The sequence below is a fragment of the Nerophis ophidion genome, linkage group LG21 (genome assembly GCF_033978795.1).
Source record: "Nerophis ophidion isolate RoL-2023_Sa linkage group LG21, RoL_Noph_v1.0, whole genome shotgun sequence".
NCBI lineage: Eukaryota > Metazoa > Chordata > Actinopteri > Syngnathiformes > Syngnathidae > Nerophis > Nerophis ophidion.
The window spans coordinates 32,120,773-32,139,850 of NC_084631.1; the positions used below are offsets into that span (position 1 = coordinate 32,120,773).

Below are 19,078 nucleotides of genomic sequence, written 5' to 3' on the forward strand. Positions count from 1 at the left end.
GGGCGGACGCAGAGAAACACATTTTATTTCTAGAGACTCCGTACCTACTGTCAAAACTCTAAAGACCGACTGCACAGTTCCTGTCTTCACCATAAAAGACCTGTTTCATCCTGCCTGTGCTAACAAAATAAGAGTCTCAGAAAGCTAGCAAGCTACGGAGTTTGATGCCAATGTATTTCTCCCCCGCCCTCAGCGACCGCTTTCTCACTTGCTTGCCCACCCGCACTCTCACTGACGTCACTCACCTGCTGCCAGACATCAAAGGGCCACACACATATGCTACTCTCTTAACAAAGTGTTTAAAAACGAGTATGCAAGTTGGACAAATGAGATGCCAAATCCAACCACTTTCATGTGGTATTGGACAGAAAGGAGGACTTTTTTTTTCCTCCATTTGAAAATGCGGACGTTATCAGCACCACTGTCTGATTCCATCCACCCATCCATCCATTTTCTACCGCTTATTCCCTTTCGGGGTTGCAGGGGGCGCTGGCGCCTATCTCAGCTACAATCGGGCGGAAGGCGGGGTACACCATTAACTTGTTAACAAAAATGTCTCTTTCATAAATAAATAAATATAAATTATAAATAGGAATGAGGTAGATCTCCTCGACTTGGTCAATTGAAAAGTAGCTCGCATGCAGAAAAAGTGTGAGCGCCCCTGATGTAGTACTACCGACGCTGCGCTGCCTGTTAGTGCCGGAGCTCTTTTAACAGTTTTTCCTACCAGGAACTGCCCGTAACCGTGGCAACCGAAGCCATAGCAACGGTTAAACAACTTAAATATACACATTTCAGCTTTCCCATACAACACGTATTACACATAAATAAATAATGATAGTAACAATAATCCCATAAGAGAAATGATCTCCTAACTGTAGAACTTAAAGGAACCATCACATTAATATACAAACTTTCAGAACACTTAGGGACACTCACCTTTTGTCTATTTTTGGTTTAAGCATTAGATACCTTTTTTACCTGCACGCTGCCTACTATCATTTCCAACATCTACAAAGCAATTAGCTACGGGCTGACACCTACTGATATGGAAGAGTATTACACGGTTACTCTGCCGAGCTCTAGACAGCACAGACACTCAACAACAACACATCCTTTGCAGACTATAATTACTGGTTTGCAAAAAATATTTTTAACCCAAATAGGTGAAATTAGATAATCCCCCACGACACACCAGACTGTATCTCACAGTGGTTGAAACACACTGTCATAGGAAACCATAGCGTTTCTCCTGGATTCTTCATTCCAAGCAATGTTTGTAAGATTTACAAAAAAACCAAAACTATTCATGCTTACTAGACCGTCCCATGTGTGATGTCTGTAGGAGTGTTTTCATGCATATTTGTACATGCTATCGTAGCGTGGATAGCATTAGCTACTGTGCTAACACGTTTAGGAGTGTCTGTGTTAGTATTATTTTATCAGTGTCGTATATGAATAATAATGTTACCTTTAGATGACAAAGTTACATCTTTAAATATACCGCAAATTGGGGACTATAACCCACTACCTTTTTTCCTACGCTTTGAACCTTGCAGCTTGTAAAATGGTGTGGCTAATTTATGGATTTTTCTCTGCTAACGGCCATCGTGTTTTGAATTCAACAGATAGATTTCAGCCTTCCCGGTAAGGTTTATTCAGGTGTACTGGAGAGGAGGCTACGTTGGATAGTCGAACCTCGGATTCAGGAGGAACAGTGTGGTTTTCGTCCTGGTCGTGGAACTGTGGACTAGCTCTATACTCTCGGCAGGGTTCTTGAGGGTGCATGGGAGTTTGCCCAACCAGTCTACATGTGCTTTGTGGACTTGGAGAAGGCATTCGACCGTGTCCCTCGGGAAGTCCTGTGGGGAGTGCTCAGAGAGTATGGGGTATCGGACTGTCTTATTGTGGCGGTCCGTTCCCTGTACGATCAGTGCCAGAGCTTGGTCCGCATTGCCAGCAGTAAGTCGAACACATTTCCAGTGAGGGTTGGACTCCGCCAAGGCTGTCCTTTGTCACCGATTCTGTTCATAACTTTTATGGACAGAATTTCTAGGCGCAGTCAAGGCGTTGAGGGGTTCCGGTTTGGTACCCGCAGGATTAGGTCTCTGCTTTTTGCAGATGATGTGGTCCTGATGGCTTCATCTGACCGGGATCTTCAGCTCTCACTGGATCGGTCCGCAGCCGAGTGTGAAGCGACCGAAATGAGAATCAGCACCTCCAAGTCCGAGTCCATGGTTCTCGCCCGGAAAAGGGTGGAATGCCATCTCCGGGTTGGGGAGGAGACCCTGCCCCAAGTGGAGGAGTTCAAGTACCTAGGAGTCTTGTTCACGAGTGAGGGAAGAGTGGATCGTGAGATCGACAGGCGGATCGGTGCGGCGTCTTCAGTAATGTGGACGTTGTACCGATCCGTTGTGGTGAAGAAGGAGCTGAGCCGGAAGGCAAAGATCTCAATTTACCGGTCGATCTACGTTCCCATCCTCACCTATGGTCATGAGCTTTGGGTCATGACCGAAAGGATAAGATCACGGGTACAAGCGGCCGAAATGAGTTTCCTCCGCCGTGTGGCGGGGCTCTCCCTTAGAGATAGGGTGAGAAGCTCTGCCATCCGGGAGGAGCTCAAAGTAAAGCCGCTGCTCCTTCACATCGAGAGGAGCCAGATGAGGTGGTTCGGGCATCTGGTCAGGATGCCACCCGAACGCCTCCCTAGGGAGGTGTTTAGGGCACGTCCAACCGGTAGGAAGCCACGGGGAAGACCCAGGACACGTTGGGATGACTTTGTCTCCCGGCTGGCCTGGGAACGCCTCGGGATCCCCCGGGAAGAGCTAGACGAAGTGGCTGGGGAGAGGGAAGTCTGGGTTTCCCTGCTTAGGCTGTTGCCCCCGCGACCCGACCTCGGATAAGCGGAAGATGATGGATGGATGGATGGAGATAGTTTTCAACCGAAACTAAAAAGATGTGTTGTTGAATGTGCTACGGCACCATCTTTTGGACAAGTTCTGCTCACTGCAGGTGCTGCGGGTTGAACATCTACAGTATTTCCTTTTTAGTGTCTAAAATTGGAAGTAGAATTGCCGTTCCATCTTCTAGTCATCCTTTTCTACTCATATGTATTCTTCATTCATCACTCCAAGCAACGTTAGTAAGTTTTACAATATAACTAAAACAATTATTTATTACTAAACTGTTCCATGTGTGATGTCTGTAGGAGTGTTTTCATACATATTCGTACGTGCTATCGTAATGTATTGAAGCTAGCGTTGTTAGCATTAGCTAATATGCTAACACATTTAAAAGTGTCTTTGTTAGTATTAATAACGTACAAATACATTATTTTTGTATTGTTTCAGTTTCGTAAATTCACCTAGACGTTACCATAAAGTCTGTTTAGCTGATTGGAGAGCTAGCTTCTGCAGCTCATGGGTCCATGACGATGACTTGTGTTTTGTTTGACCAGCCGTTTTACTGCCATTTGCAGACAATTAAAGGCCTACTGAAATGAGATTTTCTTATTCAAACGGGGAAAGCAGGTCCTTTCTATGTGTCATACTTGATCATTTCGCGATATTGCCATATTTTTACTGAAAGGATTTAGTAGAGAACATCGACGATAAAGTTTGCAACTTTTGGTCGCTAACAGAAAAGCCCTGCCTTTACCAGAAGTCGCAGACGATGACGTCACCCGTTGAGGGCTCTTCACATCCTCACATTGTTTTTAATGGGAGCCTCCAACAAAAAGAGCTATTCGGACTGAGAAAACGATAATTTCAACATTAATTTGAGCGAGGATGAAAGATTTGTGTTTGAGGATATTGATAGCGACAGACTATAAAAAAAAAAACAAGTTTAAAAAATAGATAAAAAACGCGATTGCATTGGGACGGATTCAGATGTTTTTAGACACATTTACTAGGATCATTCTGGGAAATCCCTTATCTTTCTATTGTGTTGCTAGTGTTTTAGTGAATTTAACAGTACCTGATAGTCGGAGGTGTGTGTCCACGGGTGTCTTGACGCCAGTGTCTCAGGGAAGTCGACGGCAGCTTTATGGACGGCGCAAGCTCAGCTGATCTCCAGTAAGAAGCGACTTTTTACCACAATTTTCTCACCAAAACCTGCTGGTTGACATTCGGTCGGGTTCTCTTGACCGCTCTGATCCATAGTAAAGTTTCACCTCCTGGAATTTTAAACAAGGAATCACCGTGTGTTTGTGTGGCTAAAAGCTAAAGCTTACCAACTCCATCTTTCTACTTTGACTTCTCTAATATTATTTGAACAAATTGCAAAAGATTCAGCAACACAGATCTCCAAAATACTGTGTAATTATGCGGTTAAAGCAGACGACTATTAGCTGTGTGTGTGCAGTGCTCATATTTCCTAACAGTCCGTGATGTCATCATTACGCAACGTTTTCAAGAAGAAACTCCCGCGAAATTTAAAATTGCAATTTAGTAAACTAAAAAGGCTGTGTTTGCATGTGTTGCAATGTTAATATTTCATCATTGATATATAAACTATCAGACTGCGTGGTCGGTAGTAGTGGGTTTCAGTAGGCCTTTAAGGTATGTAAATAAACATTGATAGAATCTTTCTGAGTAAATAACTCATTACCACTTCAAACAACAGCAGTGAGGCTCAAAATATGTATATGTTGAGTTACGTATAGAATGTAGAAATATTTCTGGATATAAGATCAAAATACAAGGCATTGATGTCCTGGAGCAAAAGATCCCTGGTGCCATCGCCACCATTGATGAAGCAAACGTGGGAGTTTTGTCTTGACATGTACTAGAGGTTGACCGATATGTTTTTTAGGACTGATACAGACTAGTTCTCAAGTAGGCCAATATTTGGAGCGATATTAATTTGCAGTACAAGTTATTTAAACAAATGGCCTATTTCAGTAATAGGGTTGATGGTATACCGGTATTAGTTTGGTACTGCGATACTAATGACAGTCGCTTCAGAATGCGCCTTTTTGTGGGCGGTCTTATTTACGTGGCTCACCTTCGACAGCGTCTTCTCTTCGTCATCTTTGTCGTGACGGTGTAGCGTGCAAGGACGGAAGTGGAAGAAGTGTCAAAAGATGGCGCTAACTGTTTAAGAAACATTCAGACTTTACATCAATCAATAACGGAGCAGCATAACCTCATCCGTGGCTCACTAGTGCAACAACAAGGCTGGAATATTTGACCCGCGAAAAACCGTCCAACCGGAAAGCTCTAATAACTAAAGTTCCTAGGGTGAATTATGTAAACTCACTGCAGTTTTTAGTGCTTTGATAGCTAGTTTACTGACAGATATAAGTAAAAAATGTACACTACTTTATATTAGAAATGGTAACAGTGGAGGATGAATTTCACATAAAAAGAAGATAGAGAAAAAGAAGAAGCTTATCAACTATGGTGTTGGCATGGACTATAATGGCGGAAGCGCGATAATTTTCAGGACTTATGCAGATCCCAAATACACATTAGCAGGTACCAGAAGGTAAGACAAGTTGTTTTTTCATATTATTGTGAAACAAAACGGCAGATATGTCTGATAATAGGTGCCATTTTGCGGTCCTTATACACACACCATAATAATACACATATGTCGAAGCACAGTACAATCCTTCAAGTGGTGTGGCTTCATAGCTTGCCAAAGTCGTACTTAAAATATTTTTACAGATTTTTGAGTGCCGTGTGTAATGTGTTTTACTCTCAATGGAACATTTAAAGTTTTTGGTGTTTACTGCCACCATATTGCAGTCTACACGTATCTCTTATGTGTGACTGCCATCTACTGGTCACACTTATCCTTACACCATGTGCCACATAAAATTGCTTCAAAGTCAGTAAGCACAATCAGATTTATACCGTACATTTGGAGCACTGGGTTTCAAGTCGCACCGTCGAGTTTTGAGAAAATGAAAGGATGGTAAGTGCGCCTTATAGTCTGAAAAATCAGGTAATATAGAAATTGATTAGAGCTGTTAATCTATTTCATGGAGGAATGTAGTTAATCGTAGAACTTGCATCCAATGTTATTAAAAAAGTATTGACTTCTGAATGGAATTGTTACCCCAAGAATCAAATGGAATGTTGTGGGTTCCCAAGATTCCCAGCCGAGTCAAGGGACTTTATGGACATAATGGATGTGTTGTCCCATGAGAAGACATCATGTAGTAATAAGTGCAATGCAATAGGTCAACATCGTGTCCAAGCAAGCCCCTTTTTTTCCCCAAACGTGGCCGCCTTTATGCGAGCCACCAGGACACGAGGATGTTGCCAAAGGGCCGACACACACACACCAAGAGTTACGCGAGACCCGCAGCTCCACTCGGTAATGACATTTGTCAGCGGGTGGGGGGGATGGGGGTCCTGCTTTGCCCGCAACGTGGTGTCCTGTTGTGGCTTTATTTTTTCCCCCGCAGAAGAGGGGAGTTTGATACTCTATACTTCGATTTTGAGTCTGGGACTGACAGCATGTGGTGTTTCATGACATTTCCTCCTACCCAGAGGGCATTGTGTGTGTGTGTGTGTGTGTGTGTGTTCTGGCAATGCTTACTTAATGGGGACATGGCTCTGTTTACACAGTCACCTTTAGGGGACTTCTGACGGTATGGGGACATAAAACAGGTCCCCAAAAGGGAAACCTTTTTAAATGATGGACAGATCCATTCTGAAGATGCCTCAGTGAAAAGTGCAACATTTGTTATCCTGGCATTAATAGTACTGTGATTCTGTACAATATCCATCCTTAGTTAAAGGAGAACATTATCACAATTTCAATAGGGTTAAAACCAATAAACAATAAGTTACCAGAGGCTTATTTTATTTTTCGAAGTTTTTTTTTCTAAATTTTACCCATCATGCAATATCCCGAAAAACGGCTTCAAAGTGCCTGATTTTCACCATCGCTATATTCACCCGTCCATTTTCCTGGCGTCACTGCGTGAGGCCAATACAAACAAACATGGCGGGTTGAACAGAAATGTATAGCGATATAAGCTTGGATTCAGACTCGGATTTCAGCGGCTTAAGCGATTCAATAGATTACGCATGTTTTGAAACGGATGGTTGGAGTGCCGAGGCAGATAGCGAAAACGAAATTGAAGAAGAAACTGAAGCTATTGAGCCATATCACGACAGACATCCGCAACGAGGACGAATTCGGCGATCACTTTCTAACCAACGATTGCATCTTTTGACCACTGGTACAACTTAAATCCGTCGATTGGTATGTGTTTGTTTGGCATTAAATGTGGGTGGAGGGAAAGGCTGGATGCAGCACATTACTTCATCAGCTAGCCTAAATAGAATGTTAGAATCGATTAGCTTGCAGTCATGCCGTGAGCAAATATGTCTGATTAGCACATAAGTCAATAACATCAACAAAACTCACCTTTGTGATTTCGTTGACTTTATCATTGGAAATGCATCTGCTTTGAGTGTCGCAGGATAGCCACACATCTCTGTGCCATCTCTGTCGTAGCATCGCTTTAGTCGGTAAAGTCTGCAGAACAAACGAGGGACGGCGTGGCGCAGTGGGAGAGTGGCCGTGCGCAACCCGAGGGTCTCTGGTTCAAATCCCACCTAGTACCAACCTCGTCACGTCCGTTGTGTCCTGAGCAAGACACTTCACCCTTGCTCCTGATGGGTGCTGGTTGGCGCCTTGCATGGCAGCTCCCTCCATCAGTGTGTGAATGTGTGTGTGAATGGGTAAATGTGGAAGTAGTGTCAAAGCGCTTTGAGTACCTTGAAGGTAGAAAAGCGCTATACAAGTACAACCCATTTATTTATTTACTTTCGCATCTTTTGACCACGGGTGCAACTTGAATCTGTTGATTGGTATGTGTTTATTTGGCATTAAATGTGGGTGGAGGGAAAGGCTGGATGCAAATATAATTACAAATGAGGCATAATGATGCACTATGTTCATGCAGCTAGCCTAAATAGCATGTTAGCATCGATTGGCATGTCGTGACCATTGATATGTCTGATTAGAACACTCCACGTAAGTCGACTTGAATCCGTCCCTGATCGTGTTGTTACACCCTCCGACAACACACCGACGAGGCATAATGCCTCCAAGGAACGGAAAACGGAAAATAACAGAGCTGATTTGACTTGTGTGTGTAATGGGTTTGACAAAATGGCGGATTGCTTCCTGTTGTGACGTCACGGGTGAAAAGTCATTGCTCCGACAGCGAACAATTGAAAGGCGTTTCAATCGCCAAATTCACCCTTATAGAGTTCAGAAATCGGTTAAAAAAATATATGGTCTTTTTCCTGCAACATCAAAGTATATATTGACCCTTACATAGGTCTGGTGATAATGTTCCCCTTCAAAACTAATATATTTTTCCAAAAACAAAATCTGGTTTAGTGTTCCTTAGGATGACATTTTCATTCAGCATGATTATAAAACATTGTTACCTTAAAGTATGATTCACATTCAGAATGTTCCATCCTTCTATGTATGGTAGTTGGAGTTGCAGACAACTTCATTACTGCTAAATAGCAGTTTTCAGTAATGTCACAGATGATGCAGGATTTGCTTTAACATTTAAGAGGTGAAACTTCCTATAAGAAGACAGCTGTAGTGCTGTATTCTGAGGATCATGTCATATTTAATTTTAACTTTTATTTATATATATTTTTTAAATGGTCCTCAGTAGTCACGTACAAATTTGTGTGAATTATGCAAAATTATTTAAATTTGGTCCCCATGAACCATGTTAACTCTTTTTCCCCAGGGTCCCCAGTAAGACTGAACAGCACATTACTCCATCAATACAGAGATTTAAAGACGTGTATGAGCTAACTGGGCAATGGCCATTTTACATAATTTTTTTTATGCCTCCACAAACTGTAGAAAAGGTGGTCCCCACAATTCATGATCAAATAAAATAGAATACAATAGAAAGTACTTTATTGATCCCTTGGAGAAATTCAGCACCACAGTTCGCTCACAATAGACAATAATAATAATAAATAATATATAACATTGGCAAGAAATCTGCGTTCAAAGGACTCCGGCTTATTAGTGATTCCTAAAGCCCAAAAAAAGTCTGCAGGCTATAGAGCGTTTTCCATTCGGGCTCCAGTACTCTGGAATGCCCTCCCGGTAACAGTTCGAGATGCCACCTCAGTAGAAGCATTTAAGTCTCACCTTAAAACTCATTTGTATACTCTAGCCTTTGAATAGACTCCCTTTTTAGACCAGTTGATCTGCCGTTTCTTTTCTTTTACTCCTATGTCCCTCTCTCCCTTGTGGAAGGGGTGCGGTCCGATGGCCATGGATGACGTACTGGCTGTCCAGAGTCGGGACCCAGGATGGACCGTCCAGAGTCGGGACCCAGAATGGACCGCTGCCTGTGTATCGGCTTGGGACATCCCTGCGCTGCTGATCCGCCTCCGCTTGGGATGGTTTCCTGCTGGCTCCGCTTTGGACTGGACTCTCGCGGCTGTGTTGGATCCACTATGGATTGAACTTTCACAGGAATCATGTTAGACCCGCTCGACATCCATTGGTTTCGTCCTCTCCAAGGTTCTCATAGTCATCATTGTCACCGACGTCCCACTGGGTGTGAGTTTTCCTTGCCCTTATGTGGGCCTACCGAGGATGTCGTAGTGGTTTGTGTTGTGGTTTGTGCAGCCCTTTGAGACACTAGTGATTTAGGGCTATATAAGTAAACATTGATTGATTGATATAATATATAATATATGAATAGTATAAATATATTCTACATTTAAGTGCAGTCAAGGAACATATTCATTATACAGTCTGATGGCTGTCGGTATGAAGGACCTCCTGTGTCGTTCCGTGTTGTATTTAGGGAGTCTGAGCCTTCCACCAAACATGCTCATTCTCTCCGCAAGGTCCGAGTGTAATGGGTGGGAGGTGTTGTCCACAATGGCTAGGAGTTTTGCTAGACTTCTCCTCTCTGACACCACCGCCAGAGAGTCCAGCTCCACTCCCAACACGTTACTGGCCTTCTCTACCAACTTGTCCAGTCTGTTTGTGTCCCTCACTCTCAGCCCGCTCCCCCAGCAAGATCAAAAACTTGGTCCCCATTCCAAATGATAACCTGTGTGTGTGTGTGTGTGTGTGTGTGTATCAAAAACTTGGTCCCCATTCCAAATGATAAGCTGTGTGTGTGTGTGTGTGTGTGTGTGTGTGTGTGTGTGTGTGTGTGTGTGTGTGTGTGTGTGTGTGTGTGTGTGTGTGTGTGTGTGCGTGTGCGTGTGTGTGTGTGTGTGGATCAAAAACTTGGTCCCCGTTCCAAATGATAACCTGTGTGTGTGTGTGTGTGTGTGTGTGTGTGTGGTGCAGATTTGACATTATCTAGCACCCACTCCCTTTAAATCTATTTTAAGTAAAGTGACTGGTTGGGTGTTTTTTACATTTGTATTTTTTTTTTTCAAAACAGAAAAAAAAGCAGCACACCACTGGAATATTGTATCAAAAAAGAAAGGAAGGAGTATACTGCAAGAAGGACCCAGACGCAAAAGGTGATAATCCTGCCACTTGATAGATGTGCCTGCAGGCCAAGGAATAAGTCATGTGCACGCCGAGGTAGGGACTTGACTTGAAATGTCACACTGGCCGTTAGCTTCAACTTTCTTCCCACTTTATTTTGTGTTATCTGTATGCCAAGGATGGGCAAATGTAGATGTTGTGTAACTGATGGTTGACAAATAGCGGCGCATTAATTGGTTGCTGATTCAGTCTCCGCTCGTTTTCGAACTGCCCTTGTTTTGGAATGCAAAATTGGCTATAAAACAAGGCAGGGCAGGAATTTCTAGACAACCGCGGTTCTCGAAAATGACGTTTGGCTGTAAAACTGGCTAAAAGAGTTAGCATGCTAGGATGCTATTGTTAGCATGTGTGAGGTACCACATCACATGAATGAGGTGTTCAGCTGTGAAATTGGCTAAAAGCGTTAGCATACTACAATGCTATTGTTAGTATAGCAACATTTAGCATGTGTGAAGTACCACAAAACATGAATGAGGTTTTTGGCTGCAAAATTGGCTATAAAACGAGGCAGGGCAGGAATTTCACGACGGCCGTGGCTCTCGAAAATGAATGAGGTGTTCTGCTGCGAAATTGGCTATAAAATTTAGCATCCTCGATTGTTAACATTGCCATGCTAACAGTTAGAATGTGTTAACTCCCACATTATACGACTTTGAGGTGTTTGTTTGCAAAATTAGCTAAAAAAGTTGTCATGCTGGAATGGTAACGTTAACATGCTAACAGTATGTGTCGAGTACCTGGTCATATGACTGAGGTGTGCTGTAAAATTGGCTACAAAAGTTAGCATGCTAGAATGCGATTGTAAGCATAGTAACAGTTAGCATGTGTGAAGTTCCACGTCCAGGGCAGGAATTTCTAGACAACCGCGGTTCTCGAAAATGACGTTTGGCTGTAAAACTGGCTAAAAGAGTTAGCACGCTAGGATGCTATTGTTAGCATGTGTGAGGTACCACATCACATGAATGAGGTGTTCGGCTGTGAAATTGGCTAAAAGCGTTTGCATGCTACAATGCTATTGTTAGTATAGCAACATTTAGCATGTGTGAAGTACCACAAAACATGAATGAGGTTTTTGACTGCAAAATTGGCTATAAAACGTGGCAGGGCAGGAATTTCACGACGGCCGTGGCTCTCGAAAATGAATGAGGTGTTCTGCTGCGAAATTGTCTATAAAAGTTAGCATCCTCGATTGTTAACATTGCCATGCTAACAGTTAACTACCATGTCATACAACTTTGAGGTGTTTGTTTGCAAAATTAGCTAAAAAAGTTGTCATGCTGGAATGGTAACGTTAGCATGCTAACAGTATGTGTCGAGTACCTGGTCATATGACTGAGGTGTGCTGTAAAATTGGCTGAAAAAGTTAGCATGCTAGAATGCGATTGTAAGCATAGTAACAGTTAGCATGTGTGAAGTTCCACGTCACATGAATGAGGTGTTCGGCTGCGAAATTGTCCATAAAAGTTTCCATGCTACATTGTTAAAATAACCTGCTAACTAGTAGCATTTGTTAAGTACCATGTCATATGACTTTGGAGTGTTGGTTTAAAAAATGGGTTAAAAAACAGTTAGCATTCTAGAATGCTAACAGTATGTGTCAAGTACTGAGGTTTACGGTTGCAAAATTGGCTAAAAAGTTTGCATGCTGGAATGCTAACTTTAACATGCTAACAGTTAACATGTGTCCGGTACCAAGTCATATGACCAAGGTGTGCTGCAAATTTGGTTAAAAAAGTTAGCATACTAAAATGGCAGCTTTAACATGCTAACAGTTACCGTGTGTCAAGAACCAAGTCAGAAGACTGAGGTGTTTGGCTGCAAATTTGGCTACAAAAGTTAGCATGCTAGAATGCTGTTGTTACCATAGTAACAGTTGGCATGTGTCAAGTACCTGGTCGTATGAATAAGGTGGTCGGCAGCAAAATTGGCTACAAAAGTTAGCATGCGCAATTAACAATAACATGCTAACAGTCAGCATGTTTCAAGTACTATGTCATATGACATTGAGGTGTCCGGCTGCAAAATTGGCTAAAACGAAAGAAGATAAACATGTTTAAACACACAAATAAAGTGTGAAGCCAGAACAATATTTAATGTTTCCTCTGCCAAGAAAGTATATCATGTGGCTAATTATATGAGTTACTACAAAAATACTAAACATTTTAGTGTGTACTTTTTGAGCACATTTAACAATAGGGCAATAATATTGGTAACGATGATCATCTTGATCATAACAACTTATTTAGCCATATTATTTACTGCTTTTGGTTGGGATTTCAACGTCCAACATTTTGTTGAAAGAGTATGAATGTGTGTGTTTGTGTAAGGCACTTTTGGTAGCCATCCACAAGCTTCTGCTTGAATTGTTGACCACTCCTCTCGACAAAATTGGTGCAGTTCAGCTAAATTTGTTGGTTTTCTGACATGGACTTGTTTCATCTGACATCACATGGACAAAGATTAGACCTTCTGGAGGAAAGTTCTGTGGTCAGATGAAACAAAAATTGAGCTGTTTGGCCACAATATCCAGCAATATGTTTGGAGGAGAAAAAGTGAGGCCTTTAATCCCAGGAACACCACACCTACCGTCAAGCATGGTGGTGGTAGTATTATGCTCCGGGCCTGTTTTGCTGCCAAAGGAACTGGTGCTTTACAGGGAGTAAATGGGACAATGAAACAGGAGGATTACCTCCAAATTCTTCAGGACAACCTAAAATCATCAGCCCAGAGGTTGGGTCTTGGGCGCAGTTGGGTGTTCCGACAGATCAATGACCTCAACTCAAACACATGTCAAAAGTGGTAAAGGAATGGCTAAATCAGGCTAGAATTAAGGTTTTAGAACGGCCCTCCTAAAGTCCTGTGTGCTTGGACAATGCTGAAGAAACAAGTCCATGTCAGAAAACCAACACATTTAGCTGAACTGCACCAATTTTGTCAAGAGGAGTGCTCAAAAATTCAAGCAGAAACTTGTGGATGGCTACCAAAAGCGCCTTATTGCAGTGAAACTTGCCAAAGGACATGTAAGCAAATATTAACATTGCTGTATGTATACTTTTGACATTTTCAGTAGAGCCATAATAAATTCATAAACGAACCAAACTTCATGAATGTTTTTTGTGACCAACAAGTATGTGCTCCAGTCACTCTATCACAAAAAAATAAAAGTTGTAGAAATGATTGGAAACTCAAGACAGCCATGACATTATGTTCTTTTGACCACGAGTGTACGTGCAGACCAGCTGGTTGCGCCAAACCAAATCTCCAAGGGAGTACGAGCTTTTCTTCCCGTCACTTAAGGACCATGTGTCACAGCTTTAAACTTAGATTCCCATAGAACTGACCTGCTATCCCCGTTTGAATAAGAAAATCTCATTTCAGTTGGCCTTTAACTTAATTAAAAATAAAGTCCACCAAAAAATATTTTGTTTCAATGTTTGTAATTATTTGTTGCCAAAACTTGTTTTGATGCCAATCAAACTTTTTTCGACAATGTCAATTTTTTCCCCATAACAAATCTTACTGGCGGTGTTTTTGTTTTGGCTCTATATTTTTCAAAGAGCGGAACCGAAAATTTGTAGAGGTGTCGTCGCCTGTAGTTCCCATTTAAGTGTGACTACTTCCGCCCCCTACAGGAAACCGGGCACGCAAGTGAGCTAGCTGGTTGCTGTCCTGGACTCTTCCAAACCTTACCTGTGTTTTCCAGGTTAGTGACCTTGTGAAGTAACTCAAACACAAACATTTGTTGATTAAACACACCAGAATTCAAATGTAATAAGATTGAGAGCGAGAGTAAATTGTTTGTCCAAGTTAGTACTTGTTTGTTAGCGGCTGGCTAGCTAGCTGTTTGCTACTTCCGGTCGAGTTAACCCTTTGTACGCCGACCCAAGAGCACTGGGCCATATGGCCTTTTAGTAATATGGCCTTTTATCTATACATCCATATTTTTGCCTTAGCCTTGAATGAACACTTGATGCATATAATCACAACAGTATGATGATTCTATGTGTCTAGATCAGGGGTCACCAACCTTTTTGAAACCAACAGCTACTTCTTGGGTACTGATTAATGCAAAGGGCTACCAGTTTGATACACACTTAAATAAATTGCCATAAATAGCCAATTTGCTCAATTTACCTTTAACTCTATGTTATTATTAATAATTATTGATATTTATCTTTGTGGAAACACTGATCATCTTAATGATTCCTCACAATAAATATCTATTTTTGATGTTTTAAATAGGTTAAAATCCAATCTGCACTTTGTTAGAGTATATAACAAACTGGACCTAGCTATATTTCCAACAAAGACAAATCATTATTTCTTCTAGATTTTCCAGAACAAAAATGTTAAAAGAAATTCAAAATACTTTGAAATAAAATTTAAATTTTATTCTACAGATTTTGTAGATAACCTTTTTGAATTTAAATCATAATAAGTATGAAGACATATTTCACAAATATTCTTCGTCGAAAAAACAAGCTAAAATGAAGAATTAAATTAAAATCTATTTATTATCCTTTTCAATATAAAAATTAATTTACTTGAACATTGATTGAAATAGTCAAGAAAGAAAAGGAAGGAATTTAAAAGGTAAAAAGGAATGTGTTCAAAAATCCTAAAATAATTTTTAAGGTTGTAATTTGTCTCTATAATTGTCTTTCTGGAATACAACAATGCAATTTTCAGTGTTGACAGCCAGATGTTTTGTGGACATGTACTATAAATATTAATGTTAAAGATTTCTTTTTTTGTGAAGAAAATAATTAAGTTCATGAATCCAGATGGATCTCTATTACAATCCCCAAAGATTAAGTTAATGATTACTTATATGTGTACAAATCTTTATTTATAATCGAATCACTTGTTTGTTTTCAACAAGTTTTTAGTTTTATAAAAAAATTTCCCAAATAGTTCAAGAAAGACCACTACAAATGAGCAATATTTTGCACAGTTATACCGTTAAATAAATCAGAAACTGATGACATAGTGCTGTATTTTACTTCTTTGTCTCTTTTTTTTCAACCAAAAATACTTTGCTCTGATTAGGGGGTACTTGAATTAAAAAAGTGTTCACAGGGGGTACATCACTGAAAAAAGGTTGAAAACCACTGTATTAGCCTGTGGAAAAAGGTAATGTTGATATTTACCTCAGAAGGCTGCAAATAGAAAAGAGGCATTCAATTTTTTATTTAACATGCCATTTATGTTTTTTTGGTTGTTTTTTGAAAGTTGATTTTGCACTTTTATGTTATATAAGCCAATGGTTCTCAACCTTTTTTCAGTGATGTACCCCCTGGGAATTTTTTTTCAATTCAAGTACCCCCTAATCAGAGCAAAGCATTTTTAGTTGAAAAAAAAGAGATAAAGAAATAAAACACATCACTATGTCATCAGTTTCTGACTTATTAAATTGTATAACAGTGCAAAACATTGCTCATTTGTAGTGGTCTTTCCTGAACTATTTGTGAAAACATATATAAAAGTAACTAAAAACTTGTTGAAAACAAACAAGTGATTCAATTATAAATAAAGATTTGTACACATAGAAGTAATCATCCACTAAATCTTTGGGGATTGTAATAAAGATCCATCTGGATTCATGAACTTAATCATTTTTTTCACAAAAAATAAAAAATACATCTTTACCATCAATATTTATGGAACATGTCCACAAAAAAATCTAGCTGTCAACACTGAATATTGCATTGTTGCATTTCTTTTCACAGTTTATTAACTAACATTGATATTTTGTTGAAGTATTATTCAATAAATATATTTATAAAGGATTTTTGAATTGTTGCTATTTTTAGAATATCTAAAAACAAATCTCACGTACCCCTTGGTTCGCGTACCCCCATTTGAGAACCACTGTTATATCAAATAAAAATTGAATGCCTCTTTTCTATTTGCTTATATCAAAATAAACTTTTTTCACAGGCCAATATTACATTTGAAAATAATATAACAATATTGAATGAATCAAACATTCAAGCCTTGAAGTAGCAAGAGAAAGTGCATGAATAAAATGTTAATTAATGCTGAGTTTTCCACACCGATTTGCTTTAACACTGAATATGGAACAAGCAACGCTTATACAACTTAATAGTGCAAAATCAACTTACAAAAAACATCAATGGCATATTAAATGAAATTTAAATAAAACATTTAATGCCTCTTTTCTATTTGCAGCCTTCTGAGGTAAATATCAACATTGACTTTTTCCACAGGCTAATACATTTGAAAAAAAAAAAAAAAAATCAATCATTCAGGCCTTTTTACTGCTCAGTTGATGTCGGGGCTCAGTTGGGTGGAGAGTAGGGGAGGTTGTTGGTAGCGGGAGGTGTATATTGTACACACTAAGTACACACTAAAATGTAGCGGAAGAGTTAGTGCTGCAAGGAATTCTGGGTATTTTTTCTGTTGTGTTATGGTGAAGAATGTGTTTGTCATTCTTGTTTGGTGTGGGTTCACAGTGTGGCGCATATTTGTAACAGTTGTTTATACGGCCACCCTCATTGTGACCTGTTGGGCTGTTGACCAAGTATGCCTTGCAGTCACTTACGTGTGTCTGAAGAAACCATATACAACATGTGACTGGGCCGGCCCGCTGATTGTATATGGAAAAGTGGACGTGACAAAAGGTTGTAGAGGACGTTAAAGGCTGTACATTTAAGGCACCCCCCCGGTATTGTTGTCCGGGTGGAAATCGGGAGAAATAAGGGAGAATGGTCGCCCTGAAATTCGGGAGGGTTGGCAAGTATGAGTATTAGCTGAGTATTAGCGGTGAATGCGGTGTTAGAGCGGCACCGCCGCAATTGGACATAGCCTCAAGGGCCAAATGAAATTACACGGCGGGCCAGAGTTTGACACCCTTGCTGTAAATGATCAATGAGTCCGCACAAAGCTAAGAGCCGGAGATTCAAGAAATACACTGTGCAGATGGCCCCTGTTGACAATATGATGTAACTGCAGTTGTTGTCCATATAGATACAAATAGTGTTCATGTATGATATCCAGTCTTACACATAGGGCTGCACGATTATGACCAACATAATAAAGATATTTTTTATCAACATTTAAATCACGATTATTGATTATGTAAGGTAAAACAGTGTTGGGGTGAGAACACGACACCTTAATGGAATTTATAATGTCTAATAAAAAGGCTACAGATACACGTTATCCATATATTTAAAGACAAATATTTCTTTGTGTTCATTGATAGAACAAACATGTCAGCTTTTTCTCCATCACATAACTCTACATTTACATTTTGATAATGTAAATGTACATGTCGTATCAGGACAGATCCACTGAGAGTTTGAGCAGAAATATGTCGTACATTAATTAACTATACACAATAAAACTTTTAACAAAATGCTATGTCAAGTAATAACTTTGAAATGAAAAAAACACAATGTGAAAAAAGCCCACAGCGTTTACTTTTTGATATCAATATAAAACACAAAGAAGTGTGGCTATTTTGCGATACTTTGTTTAACCCTTATGAAATGTTTATATTGTTGTTACTCAGCCAGCGTTTGTGGGTCTGATGGACCCCTGGCATTTTGTGGCTTTTAATGCCTCACAATCAAACACTTTTATGTTTAAATACTGAACAGATGTTTACTGTATCCCAATAAAAAAACAAAACACTTTTGTTTAAATACTGAACAGATGTTTACTGTATCCCAATACACATCTGTTCAGTATTTAAACATACAAACCAAGTTTCCATATGAGTTGGTAAATTGTGTTAGATGTAAATATAAACGGAATACAATGATTTGCATCTCATTTTCAACCCATATTCACCTGTTCCCAATTAGCCTGCACACCTGTGGGATGTTCCAAATAAGTGTTTGATGAGCATTCCTCAACTTTATCAGTATTTATTTCCACCTTTTCCCAACTTCTTTGTCACGTGTTGCTGGCATCAAATTCTAAAGTTAATGATTATTTGCAACAAACAAAAAATGTTTATCAGTTTGAACATCAAATATGTTGTCTTTGTAGCATATTCAACTAAATATGGGTAGAAAATGATTTGTAAATCATTGTATTCCGTTTATATTTACATCTAACGCAATTTCCCAACTCATATGGAAACGGGGTTTGTATGTTAAAATACTGAACAGATGTTTATTGGGATACAGTAAACATCTGTTCAGTATTTAAACATAAAAGTGTTTGATTGTGAGGCATTAAAAGCCACAAACGCTGGCTGAGTAACAACAATATGAACGTTGCACGGAAATATTCTCTGCCAGTTTCTGCATCCCACAGGGATTCTTCTTTTGTGTTTCTGCACCCACGGTTCCCACACAAGGTTGCAACATTGTTTGTCAACACTGTCTGCTCTCATTTTCTCGCACATTTGACCCTCAGATGTTCTGTGTACCTACACTCAGTCCTCCTCCTGTCTAGGCCTGGTGGGTGGTGTGTGTTGCGTGTGGTACACAGAACATCAATTTCTATACTTCTATTACCCCCGGGTTACCCGGACAGCGTATATGTAATAGAAATGTGTAGTGGGGTGTAGGGC

General features: G+C 40.1%; 1 long non-coding RNA gene across 3 annotated transcripts in view; it reads left to right on the forward strand.

Annotated features, from left to right (window-relative positions):
* LOC133539482 (uncharacterized) overlaps positions 1–19,078 on the forward strand; it is an 86,911-nt gene that overhangs the window by 47,641 nt on the left and 20,192 nt on the right. For 2 of the 3 annotated variants that reach the window (XR_009803397.1, XR_009803398.1), the window contains exons 5-6: positions 10,421–10,566; positions 14,163–14,233. This is a non-coding gene — a long non-coding RNA (uncharacterized LOC133539482). The remainder of the gene's footprint in view (positions 1–10,420; positions 10,567–14,162; positions 14,234–19,078) is intronic. The other variant, XR_009803399.1, reaches the window with a different exon arrangement.